This window comes from Sylvia atricapilla, chromosome 1 (assembly GCF_009819655.1).
Source record: "Sylvia atricapilla isolate bSylAtr1 chromosome 1, bSylAtr1.pri, whole genome shotgun sequence".
Lineage (NCBI taxonomy): Eukaryota > Metazoa > Chordata > Aves > Passeriformes > Sylviidae > Sylvia > Sylvia atricapilla.
The window spans coordinates 1,702,447-1,715,951 of record NC_089140.1 but is presented as its reverse complement, the minus strand read 5'-3'; positions in this window follow the sequence as shown (position 1 = coordinate 1,715,951).

The window sequence follows — 13,505 nt, the reverse complement described above, 5'->3', positions numbered from 1 at the left end:
AGGCAGAGGAATGGGGTGTGGGGAAATTTAAATTTGACAGGAATTTTGCAGGAAGTTTCAATCTTATGGTGATGGTATCCACACGTGGAAAGTAAAAGATTTCCAGATAAATTGGAGACGATGAAGAGGAGCTCCATGTCTGGTTAAGGAATGCCTGGCTTTGTCAAGGGGATATTTAAGGGAATATTCCCAGTGTTTTATCCTGGGATGGTGGGGACTGACCTCAATTTATATTTCCTACCCCCCTACCCCAATCCCCTTTAAAATATATGGATATCCTTGCCACTTCCAGAGCCATATCCAGGTGTGATGGCAGCCATCCTTCTGGTTTTTTCTGGCACAATCCCACTCCAAATCTTTTCCTTCCACTCCTTATCATGCCACCATTTGTTTATCCCATCTTTTGTCAGTGGGAGAACAGAATTCAGAGTTTTTCCCTTTTTTTTTTTTTTTTTTTTCCCCTCTACCAAGGCCAGCTCCAGGAACAGATATCTGGTAATATCCGGAATTTACCTCCCTCTTCCCTTTCTAGATTCCCATCCCTGTCTCTGATGCCAGGCAGCAAAGGTTTTTTCGTGGAAAACTTGCCCAAGTGGCCACGTGCAATGTGTTTTTCAGGAAGTCCCTTCCCTCCTGCCAGCTCTGAGTCATTGGCAAGGAGCAATCCTGTCTCCATGCCAGGAAGAAATTCCGGAGCCCTGGAAGGGGAGAAGGCTTGAAGTTCACTGAACCCAGTGACCAGCCCTGGGAAAATCACAAAATGGGAAAGGAGAATCCATCAATCCCCCACAGGAGGTGTGGCACTGCCAGCCAGGAATTTTAGTGGATTTAAAATATTCCCAAACATGATCATCACAGAAAAGTTCGTAACTCATGGATGAGTCTGAGCTGTCTCTAGACAGCAAATCTTTCCTCACCTTTCCCAATCCTTAGGATAGAGATTTATCGGGTCATTAATCATGGATTTCAAAGAACAATTCCACCCTTTTGCTGACAGATTTGTCCTGAAAATAATTATCGATGTTTCTCCCTTCTAGGAAGAGGGAAACATTTTCAACCCATATGGAAAAATACCCTCATCCCTTGTTTTTTTTTTTTTTTTTATTTGTGTCTTCTGTGCCCATTCCCTGGAATAATTTGTCCCATCATTATTCAGTCCTGGCTCTGTTGATTCCATTGGTGTGGCACGGAAAAAAAAATAAATAAAAAGTGGTGTCTGATCCTTGTAAATCCTTATTTTTATCCAGTTAATTTATGAGTCTCTGGGGAGGGAGAGTGATCCTGTGTCTCCACATGGATACCAGAGCCCTTCCTGCTCCTCCACCCTTCCCTCCTTGGATTTTAGGCTCCTTTTCCTACATTTTGAAGGGCTTAGTGCAAGAAAAAGAACCACCCCCAAGATTTCAGAATATCCTCACACCCCATCGGGATATTTGGGGGTGGTTTAGAGGGAGAAAACTCAGCGGAAGGAATTTTCTTTAGGAACTGAACATGGAGAGCGGGAATGATTGAAAGACACCCTGGAAGGCTCTGTGCCAAATAAAAAAACATCTGGCAGGAAAAATAATAATAATAATAGAAGAATTTTAGTGCCTGAGTCAGTCAGTGGCAAAGATTTGGCATCAAGTGGGGCGTGATCCGGCCAACAGACATAAACAGCTCCCAATCCTGCCCCAGGGATGCCATGGAGACCACTCTGGGATTATTAATTCCTGCTGAATTGCCAATGTTTGCTCCAAAGGAGTGCAAAATCCTTCCAAAATGCTTCCCTGGATGGAAATGTGAGGAGAAGGTGACCCTGGGAGAGGTTGGGTTTCCCCTGGATCATTCCCCTGGAGGTTTCTTTTCCCCATTTCCCATTTTCTGTCCATGTCACCTCTCTGCCCACTTTGCCATGAAGGCCACTCATTTTCCCTCTCAACATTCCTCAGGATTCTCTGGAAGAGCCGGAATTAAGAATTTCTCAGCCTGGAGTAGAAAAGGCTCCAGAGAGACCTAATTGTGATTTTTTCACCAAAGCTGGTGAGGCCTGGGAACAGATTTCCAGAGAAAATGTGGATTCCTCATCCCTGGAAGCGTCCAAGGCCAGGTTGGACAGGGCTTGGAGTAACCTGGGATAGCGGAAGGTGGAATTTTCACTCCTGAAAAAACCTGAGCTGACTCAGTTGGGAAAAGCTTCTGGAGGACAGGGAGCAACCAGAGAGGGAGAGAGGCCCCTGGCCAGGAGCCCAGGGAGTGAGGAGAGGCTGGGACATTTCCTGAGGGCAGCCGGAGGTTTGCCTCTGGCAGGGAGAGAAGCCACAATGAAGCCTCAGAAGTGACAGAAAAAAAAAAAAAAAAAAGGACTTTCTTTGGGATTCAGAGGGAATGGAGTTCACGCGGGAAGTGACAGAGATGGTGGGAAAGCCAGGCAGTGGCAAAAGGACCTCCCAGAAATCCCTGAAAGGCTCAGTGGGGAGGACTCGTTGGCAAATCTTTTCATTTGGTGCCTCCCGCTGCTCTGAATTTCACTTTTTAATGAGTTAATTGATGACATGGGTTGGGAATGGCACCGCTGGGATTGGATCCCTGGTTTTTGGACATGTCCCTGTCACAACAGGCATGGCCTGATCCGTCTCCAAGCCGGGAATAACCTGGGGGGCCATCCCAGCCCTTCCAAGCCAAGGCACAGGGCCAGGGAATGGGAAATCTGCCCTTTGCAAAAGGACTGGAAAGCACTTTTCCTTCAGCCTGTGGGAATGGGGCGAGAGGGAACATTCCAGCCCTTGAGGTCATCACACGGGAGCTGCACAATTGGAATTGGACAGGGAGAGAAGGAGGAACTGGACAAGATTTTACAGTTGTGCCCACTGCTGCTGCTTCAAATTTATTCCAGATTTATTGATGTGTTTTTTATTGTTTTGGGGTTTTGGGGGTTTTTTTTGGGGAAATGGGAGAGTTAAAGCCAGCCCTTATCCCCTCCTGCACCTTTGTATCCTTCTATTTTGCTTTGGTGATGTCACTGCATGAATAAAATGCTCAGTCCCATCCCATAACCAGCCACTTTTATCCAACACTCCTATCCCAAACTGAACAATGGCATTCAGGTTTTTATTTAGGTTTTGTTCAGGGAAATTAAATAGGAAAAAAAAAATGTTTGTGAAATTTCTTCATGATAAGATGAACAGGAAATATAATCTTATTAAATGATTTTTAATATTTTTTAACCTGTTTCTAAAGCAAGGTCTCTTCAAAGAGAGAATAACACGAAGCTCTGGCAAAATCCCAATGGTGGGGTGAGGACCAAACTACTCTGGCCATAAAACATTCCAGAGTTCAGGAGCTGAATCCTACAAATGAACAGATTTTTCTGGCCAATGAAAGGAGAGAAAAAGGAACAAACAGGAAAAACTTCCACTTGGATCTGTTTCCTGTGGCTTTTATCCCAACTTCTCCTGCTCCAAGGCAGGCAACAACCCACCCCTGGATTTGGGCGGATCAGGAATTTTCTCTGCAGCATTCAGGTCTTGTTCTTCCTCTCCATCCCCTGGTGCAATTCTGCCTGTTTTATCTCGGCCGAGGTTGGGATGAAAGACACAGGAAATGTTGAGTTGAGTTTGGTCTTGGGTGTTTTTTATCTGTTATCTATTTACAGTATTTGTTTTATTATCTCTTATCTATTACAGTATTTATTTTATTATCTCTTATCTATTTACAGTATTTACAGCCTGAGCTCCAACTCACCACTGAGAAAAACGAGACAAAATGAAGAATCTCCAACTTTTGCCAAGGCTAAGAGACAATCCCCCAATGCCAAAGTGACACCCGAGTTCTTTCTGGTTTTGACCCAACAGTGACCATTCGAGGCCCACAGTGCAGACATCCTTCACCCAATGAGAGAAAACCACCCAGATCCATGAAGGAGGAGGAAGAAGGAAGTGAAGAACTCAGACCTCGCCCTGAGTCCTCCATCTCGGCCCACACACATCACTATTCACCAAACCCCAAATCTGAGTTTTTCACCCCGTGAGATCACACAACACCACCCCAACCCCACACCCACAACCCCAGGGCCGTCACTGGATTTCGGGAGCCTGTCCCAAGGCCTCGGGTCAGCACCCCTCAGCTCAGAAATCCTGGGATTTTCAGCCTCCAGGGTTCCAACATCTAGGTCTTGTTCTTCCTCTCCATCCCCCGGAGCAGCTCAGGGAACGACTCTAGAGAATTCAGGGATTGAATTGCACCAGATCCAGGCGCCATCAGCACTTTAGGATTCCCACAGAATGGGCTGTACATGGAATTAAGTGTCTCTAAAACATTATGTTTTCCCAAATATAATCTTTGGGGAAGGGCTGGACTTCCCAAACCACAGCTGGAGCAATTATCCCAATTTTAATAGCAGTGTTTATGGAGTTCATACAGGTTCAGAGCTATCCTCTGGTTCAAAAAAAAAAAAAAAAAAAAAAAAAAAAACAAAAAACCAACCCTTCAGGAGAATTCTTATTGAAATGTGTGTTTAAAATGTTAAAATGCAGGATTTACATTTCTTGGAGGCTGAAGTTCTGCTGTATTTGGTGTTTCCAAAGTTAACACTGAGAAAAAACTGAAATTCTGATGAAGTGAATGTTTTCCTTCAACTCAGCACCTCTCTCTAAAGTGGGATTTTTATCGTATTTTAAAGAAAATTTGAAACAAACCATTCCAAAAATGAATTAAAATGAACATTATTTCAGGTTTTCCTGTAGAGAAAGTTTATTTTCTTTTCCAGACCGAGTTTATTTTCCTCTTCAGAAAACAACTTTTCTTGTTACAAGCATTTGATTTAATTTGCATTTGCTTTTCCTATCCAAATCCCAAATAAATATTGGAGCTGCAATCAGAGGGGCTAGTTTGGGACCTAAAATCTCGATTTCCACATGGGACAGAACATTTTAAAGGAACTCTGGTAGGAAAACAGCGGGAATTTTGTGTAGCACTTGCCCATACTCACATTTAAAGATAGTATTGAGGGTTTTTTCCTGCACCTACAATCCCTCGATTAAGTCAGAGAGTTTGGAATATCTCTAATATTCCAGCTGCTGTTCCAGGAAGGCACAATCTCCCACAGAAAATAATTTCTTCCTAATATCTCCTTCAAATCTACTTAACACCCTTATTTTTTTATTTTAATTGGACAGAGAGGGGCTGGTTCTTCCATAGGTTTTGTTTTCCTGAGGATTTCCCAAATCGACTCAGAGCAGGGATAGGCTGAAGAGATTTTACCCCTCCAAGGAGTGTCTTAACAACGGGGATGTAGAAGAGTTTATTTAAGGTCTGCATCAAACCCTCTCTTTTCCTCTGGATATTTATCCCTGAAATATGAAGAAATAAAGGAGGAAGAGGGATATAAATAATGGGAATGGTTTGGTGGGTTTGGTTTTTTCCTGTGAGTTCTTACCCTGCAAGGAGATGCCTGACTGGGAATTTATTATTTAGTTGTTATTTGTTATTTATAGTTTATAATTTTAATTTTTCTATTAGTTATTATTATTTATTACATATTACTTTATATCATATATTGTATATCATATATCATGTATATTGCATATTGTGTTTTATGTTTTATATTTTATGTTTTGTATTTAAAAATATATATATATAAAATATTATATATAATATATAATATATTATTTAGGTTTTTTTATTTCAGCACAACCTCAGATAATTTATACAAATTTCCCAAGGGACACAGGGATTAGGATATGGAATGAGGGGCTGTGGCACAAAGGATCCACCTGGAATATCCCAGGTCTTCTGAGGCTGTGCTGACAAATGAGGCTTCTATAAAGTGAAGAATCAATGCAATACCTTAAATTCACCTGCTCAGTTAAAAAATTCAGGATATCCCCTCAGGAGCCTGCAGAAATTTGTTGACTCATTCATCCATGAAGGAACAGCAGAATTAGGGAAATGTCTTCCTCCATTCCCTCTGTCCTGCAATAAAGAAATTCACCTTTCAGCCATTTTTCTCACTAGTTTAGAGTTCCCATAAATCGTTTCACAAATATCTCTAGGCTGGAAAGACTTTTAATTGAACTTTTCCTTTTTCTTTTTTTTCCTTCCTCTCCAAAAACCAATTTTCTTTTCCTTTTCTCAGCGTATTTTAGGCAGATTTGTAACATTGCTGGAAAAATCTCAAGAGTTTGATTTGGAACATGATACATTTAACTTAAAAATAATAATAATAATGATAATAATAAAAATTACTAAATAACTACTATATAAATAAATAAATGAAAGAGAAAGAAGAATTAAAAAAAAAATCCAACTGAAAGATCAGAAGAATTTACCCTGGAGCTGCCCAAGGGGGAGATGAACTCCAGTGAACAACTCCTGAGGGTTGGCTGAGAAAAGCAGCAAAATTCCCTCCTGTTCACCTTTCAGTTTTGGGATAAAATTGTAGGGTTGGGGTGGAGAAGCCACTGAGCAGCTGGGGGACATCAGCCAGGGAAGCCACCTCAGGATTTAGGGACAATGCCACCCTGCTCCCTGCAGGGAAAGGGAATGAGGGAGAAGAGACACCACCTCGTTGTGGGTTTGGTTTGAATTTTTTGATTAATGCACCATTTATGTGGTGGTTTTATGTTTGTTGAATTTTATTTATTAATTGGGAGATAGAATTTGAGGAGAAAAAGGTGCAACAGGCTCAATTTAAAAATAAAACCAGATAGATTTTATTAACACGCACTAAGGAAAGAGAAAAAAAAAAAAAAAGAAAAAAGAAAAAAAAAGAGATATTCAACCACCTTTTTTTTACTTCTAACTGTTTTGTGTTTTTTTTTGTTTTTTTTTTTTTTTTTTTTTTTTTTACTTAATACAGAGAGAAAACAACAGTCAGTTTTTCAGTCAGTTGTTACTATTTAAATATTATTTTGCATTATTTTGGGAGAGGAGGTTTTTTAGTGTTTATGGAGAATACACTGTAAGAAAAGGTTTGGTGAATTTTAACATCACAAATCTGCCACTGCTCGGAATTTTTGCAGATTCTGTGCAGTTTCATTCATACAATAGTTTTTCAAGCTGCTTATGGGCCTCTGCATGTTGGGGGTATTATTTTAAGAATGCTTTTTTTAATATAAAACAAGGAATTTTTTTTTTCATTTGTTTTTCACATTCATGCCAAACGACCGCACACCCCAAAAAAAAGAGTAAAGGGATTTCAAACTTTTTCCTTGGGATCTGCCACCCCTGGCAGCGACTCCCACCCTCTGAAGAGTTCCCAGTCACCAGCAAAGCGCTGGATTCTGCTGGAGGTGGAAAAAAATGGACACACAAAGAAGTTTGTGCAATTCGATCTTCTTTCTATGATCATTTTTAAAAAAAGTTTTCCCTCGATTTCTTGTCTCCCTGTAGGAAAAACCTTTAGGACCTGTTTTTTCTCTATGGGTTTCATAGCCAGAGGGTCAAGGGAGGTGATTTTGCCCTGCTCAGGTGATTCCCCAGCCCTGGATCCAGCTTGGGAAGGAGCCGGAGCTGCTGCAGAGAGCCCCCAGGAGGCTCCAGGATGATCCCAGGGATGGAGCAGCTCTGCTGGGAGGAAAGGCTGGGACAGCTGGGAATGTCCAGCTGGAGAGGAGAAGCTTTGGGGTGAGCTCAGAGTGACCTTCCAGGACCTGGAGGAGCTGCAGGAAACATGGAGAGAGACAATTTCCAATTTATGGAGGGGCAGGACACAGGGAATGGATCCCATTGCCAGAGAGGATGTTTAGATGGGATATTAGGAAGGAATTCCTGGTGAATTCTGGGATGGAATTCCCAGATTTGCTGTGGCTGTCCCTGGATCCCTGGAAGTGTCCAAGGCCAGGCTGGATGGAGCTTGGATCACCCTGGGATAGTGGAATTTCCCCCTGCCCACGGCAGGGGTGGAAGAGAATGAGTTTTAAGGTCCCTCTCAACAAAAGCCATTCCACATTTCTGAAGCACCCATAAATCACACACATCCCCACTGTTTTCATTTTTTTGCACAAAAGATGACCCTTCTGCTCCTCAAAACTATTAGAAAGGTTTAAAATGGACAAAGGCGAAGCTCAATATTTACAAAAAAACCCCAAAACCACAAAAACCAAAACCAGCTGAGCATCTTCCCAGCCATGGAAACCTCCTGGAAAATCCTGCTCCAAATCCAGAGACTTCCCACTTTTTTAAAGAATGTTTCAGCTCCTTTTCTGTCAGTATTTGGTGCAGAAAAGGGAAAGTCAGTCTTTGGAAGGCAGGAGGGATCCCAAAAGCATGGCAGGAGCCAGGAGCCAAGCTGGAATATTCACTCTGTGTGGAAATCAGTGCTTTACTCCTTGAAGGAACTCCAAGAATTTAACAATTCTTCTGATAATCAAAGGCTGCTTGGAGTCCCACTGACCTGCCCCGGCCTGCTTTAGCAGAGAGCAACAACAGTGTCATTCCAATAGGAAACGGCAGATTTGGAACCATCCACGGGAGAATGTCAGCGGGATTTCACCGGAGCAAAGAGGAGGAGGAGGAGGACAAAAAGAGGCACTCTCTCTTCTGCATGCCGAGAGCTCCTTCCCCTCCGGCTCCACCACCACGGTTTTGGCAAACCACCAGGGAAAAGGAGCAGGATGAGCCGTGCAGACAACCCAAAAGGAGCCTCGGTGCTGTGGGTGTCCTGTGAGGCCCATGGTGGGATTTTCCTCCAGCTCCCAGCCGGGCTCTGCTCCCTCTCCCCTCTCCCCGCCCTGTTCAGACGCTATTGCTCCCAGATTAAAACAATAAATGACCCCAGGATCCCCGCTGACTATTGACACTGGCAATTACAGGGGAATTAAAGGGGCTTGTGTGCTTTGGACGTGCTTCAAAGGGTTGTGGGATTTCCCACACATGCTCCCGGAGCTGCGGCGTCCCCTCGGAGTTGGCAGACACGCGGCCACTTCCAAGTGCTGCCATTTCCTATGAACATGAAACGATTATTTCCCACTTACCCAACGCTTCCTGGAGGTCTCCAGCCAGGAAGGAGAGAGTCCCAGACAACAGCAAACCCTCCCACCTCCCCCCAAAAAAAGGGGGCTGGCACAAGGGTTGTTTCCTAAGGAGCCATCCCAGTTGGGATTTATCCCAATTTCCGCTCCCCCAGAGGCTGGGTGGGGTTCAGGGGGTGAAGTCAAATGGTCAAAATCAGTTTGATGTCTCAGCACCCCTTGCAGCCTGTTCCTGATGATCCCCAGGGAATGGGCATGTTCCCAAGGCTGCCAGAGCTCCAGGAGCATTTGGACACCTCTCTCAGGGTGCCCAGGGTGGGATTGTTGGGGTATCTGTGCAGGGCTGAGGCTGGATTGGAGGTTGGATCCCTGTGGGTCCCTTCCACCTCTGCCCATTCCGGGATTCCATGGCTGAGGTCACCAGCCAAGGCTTGACATCACCATTATTCCTGCTCCTGGTGTGGGAAGGCACCAGATCCAGGTGGAATCGGGCTCATGGCACACAGAATTCCTGTGTGGAGCAGGATCTGCGCTTCTCTATGCTCCTGCTTCATCTCCAGCACTCAGGAAAACTTGGAGAGACACAAGGAGGAGCTGAACCCACTTGAACCAGCATCATTTGAGGAGAAACCAGCATTTCTTGTATCCACAGCAATTCCCACCACACCGGGACACAACTTCTGCTGTGTAGGAGCATCCAAGGATGGCAGGGACAAGGAACTCTGCAGATCTGAGATATTCTAGAACACGTGGGTTTATTGCAAGGGTCGTGGGTAAAAGGCTTTGCCTCCAGCCACCAGCCTGGGCTGGAGGGGAGTCCCAAAGAGAGAGGGAGAGAGAACAGCAGGGGGAGAGCTGAGAGAGGAGGGAGAGAGCAAGGTGTCAGGGGGAAGAGAGCAAGAGAGAGCAAGAGTAGCAGGAAAAGAGTGAGAGCCTTGTTACAATCCATTATATCTCCTTTTGTGATGAATATTCTAATTTTCAGTGACCAACAAACACAAGACACAAAATCCTCTAGAATCTACATACAGCCTATAAGAACTACTACATTACCATACTATTACCATACTGTGTTATATTTTAAACTCTAAAAACTACTCTTTAGACTTCTGTTTTACTACATTGATCTTTGGATCCCTCAGCCAGCAGAAAGATATTGTTCAATCAAAAGGGATTCTCCTTCAGCTGGATAGACCATTGTTTTCAGGTTATATAGTAACTAAGACTCAGTATCCTACAACTCAAAGTCAGCTTTCATTTCTATTTCAATTATAGGTTTCATTTTTTCAGCATCTTTTCCTAAGCAATCACATTTATAAGGTTTCCCTGATTCATCTTCCCCAACATTCCTGGAAGAGGTTTTGGGAATCAGGCCACTGTCCCCGCCTTGATTTGCTCTCTGGGACCTCTGCCGCCCTGCCACTACTCCATGTCTCACCCTCTGAGAGGATTTTAATTAAAATCAAGGCCCTGGTTGGCTGGGAAGAGCCTTCTTTCCATCCCTGGAAGTTTTCAAGGCCAGGATGCTTTGCTTTTAGAAGCAAAATCTATCTCCACATGCAGCACAAATCACCCAAAATAATGCAATATCACCATAAAAGGTGTTATTCCAATTAAAAAAAAAAATCCACTTTGTCTTAAAATAATTTTAAAAATTATGTTTTCCATCAATGGAAAAATCCAACTGAAAACGATCACATGGAGAAAAGTGAAATATTCATTGGTTTAACCCCAAAATATTTCAAGGAGAAATTGCGACAAGGAGCCATCATATCCTGGTAAAAAAAGAATCAGCTTTTAAATGATGACAGTGTCATTTAATTTTCCTTGTGTTCATTTTTAAATTTGTGTATTTAAGCATTTTTACACGGTTTCATTCTCTTGTGTGCACAGGAAATCACATGAGGGTTTTTTCCCCTTCCTGGGCAGATGATTCCTGCCTTGGAGTTTGTGCTGTCAGGTGAGCCAGCAGTGGGATATCCCAATGGAGATCCAATTCCTACCCCTGCAAGAAGGAAAAAATTGGGGATGAAGGTGCTGAGGTGAATCCTGCTGGATTTTGTGGAACTATTTCCATGACCTCTGGAGGGAATTATCCATCTTCTCCATCTCTAAGTGTTTTTTTTGCATGTTTTTGCTTGGATGTTGGTCACCTCAGACAATGAAATCATCCCATGATCCATCTGATAAAGGCTGGGAATGATCCCACAGAAAGAACTCCACCCTCTCCTTCCTCATTACCAACACACAGCTCATTTCGTGTCTTCTAAAGGGAAAAAACCCCACTCTGGAATAAATCTTGAGGCTCCTGCAGACAGGGACTTGTTATTTAATCCCTCATCAGCCAATTAAGAGTGGCTTTGACGTCCCAAAGGATTTTCCCATCATGGATATCAGAGGGAGCCTCTCCCTGTCTCTGAGCTCTGGGTGGTTATTCTGCTCACTCTTGGCGTGGGTTTGTCTCCTTTTGCACACCAGTTACGGCCCCCCTGAGCCCCCAGCCTATAAATATTTTATATAAACCAGGGATAAAACCCAGCCCAGCTCCTTTGTCAGAGACCCTGAAACCCTGAACTCACCAGGGCATGGTTTGGCTTCTCTTCCTCACCTCCCTCATCACAGCCCAGCAGCTGGAAGGGAGGAGGAAATATCCACTTTAGGTTTGGAAGGATCCCAAAACGAGTTGGGTTGGAGGGATCTGAGAGCTCATCTTGTTCCATTCCATGGGCAGGGACACCTTCCACTATCCCAGGGTGCTCCAAACCTCATCCCACCTGGCCTTGGACACTTCCAGGGATCCAGGGGCAGCCACAGCTTTCCTGGAGACCTCACACCCTCCCAGAGAAGAATTTCCTTCCCAAATCTAATTTAAATCCCATTTTTTGGTTTAAAACCTTTCCCCCTTCTCCTATCACTGCCTATTACTGCTTATCACTGAAAATGAGCTTCTGTACCTGAAAAGTCACCTTTTTCCTCTCCAAAGTCCAATAATGAATGCAATAAAAATATTTCATCATTCCACGCTCAGTATCATTGTCTAAAACCCCTCCATGTCAAGTTAAAGAAGTAATTATACACGAAATATAATTTACTCCTACACATCGGAGACAGGCGAGGTGGATTCACCTTCCTGATATGTTTTATCACCATAGAAGGGGTGAATGGAGATCTAGCTGGAATCAAGGAATGGTTTGGGTCAGAGGGGCCTCAAAGATGATCCAGTGCCACCCCTGCCATGGGCAGGGACAATTTCCCCTGTCCCAGGCTGCTCCAAGCTCCATCCAACCTGGCCTTGGACACTTCCAGGGATGGCCATGGGGCTCTTCCCACCCAATCAGTTCCTCGTTTTCTCCAAGCCCCATCCAGCCTGGCCTTTTCCACTCCCTCAACCTCCACCTGTCACCCATGGACTTATCAAATTCCACTTCATGGAGAGAGGACTTGGCTGAATAATGACGGAGGGAAGCAAAAATCCCTTTTTTGGGGGGTGAAAAGGTGGCTGTTTATTCCCCCTCTGCTCTCCTGTCCTGCCTTTCTTCCTCTGGTTTCACCACGCAGATGTTAAGTGCAGCTCTTCTCCTTCCAAATCAGCCTGAGTAGGAAAACCCTCAACCCCAATTTTCTGGCCTTGGCCCAAACCCATTCCCGTCCATCCCAATTTATTGGGAGACAAGAGCTGGCACGTTCCTTCCAGATACATCATCGAATTAATGGCCATCAGAGGCCTTTCCTCGAGAAATGGGGAGTGAAAGTCATAAACCCAGCCAGGACATAAATAACACAACCGTGGCATGGAAAACAAACCACCATTTGCTGTTAGTTATGGACTCTGAGTCTGGAAGTGACAAGAAACAAACAAAAGGAATTTGTTATGTACATTGAGGTTGGAGGAGCGGAGGAACCACGCAGCTTTTGGGAATAGTCAGGGAAAAGGGATCCGGCCAAGTGTATTTCTGCCATAAATCTGCTTTTCTGCCTGCTGTTTGCTTATTATAGCAGAGGGGCTGTTGAAACTCAGGGAGCTGAGTGGCAGAAAATTGAAAATAAATAATCAAAAAAAAAAAAAAAAGGCAACTTTTCTGTCTCTGTCTTTAAAATCGATGAAGGGTGAAACCAGCCCCCAGCTGAAAGGGTGGGACTCAGCAGAATCCCACCACAAGATGAGGAGTTGGGAAAGTTGTGTCCAGGAATTTCAGGGTGGGGCTTCCAAAGTAGCTGCAGAGTGAAATATTTCTCACCTCACTTTAGTCACTGGGAAGTGAAATATCCCCAACTGGTGACTCTCAATCACCTCCAGAAGGCGATTATTAAAATTAATTATTAATGTAATTATCTAAGAAACCTGAAATTACTCTTTGGAGGGCGAATTGTGAGTTCCTTCCTCCAGTTTCAATCAGAAACAGAAACTTAGGTGAGGAGAGTCCTCAGGTGAGGAAAAAGAGATGAAATTCTCATCTGGAAGAGTTCTTTGCCATTCATGGAAGAGCTGATCCAGTGCCCATGGAAGTCTGTAAGTTCTTTCTAAGATTGCAATAAACCTTGGATGAAATCCAG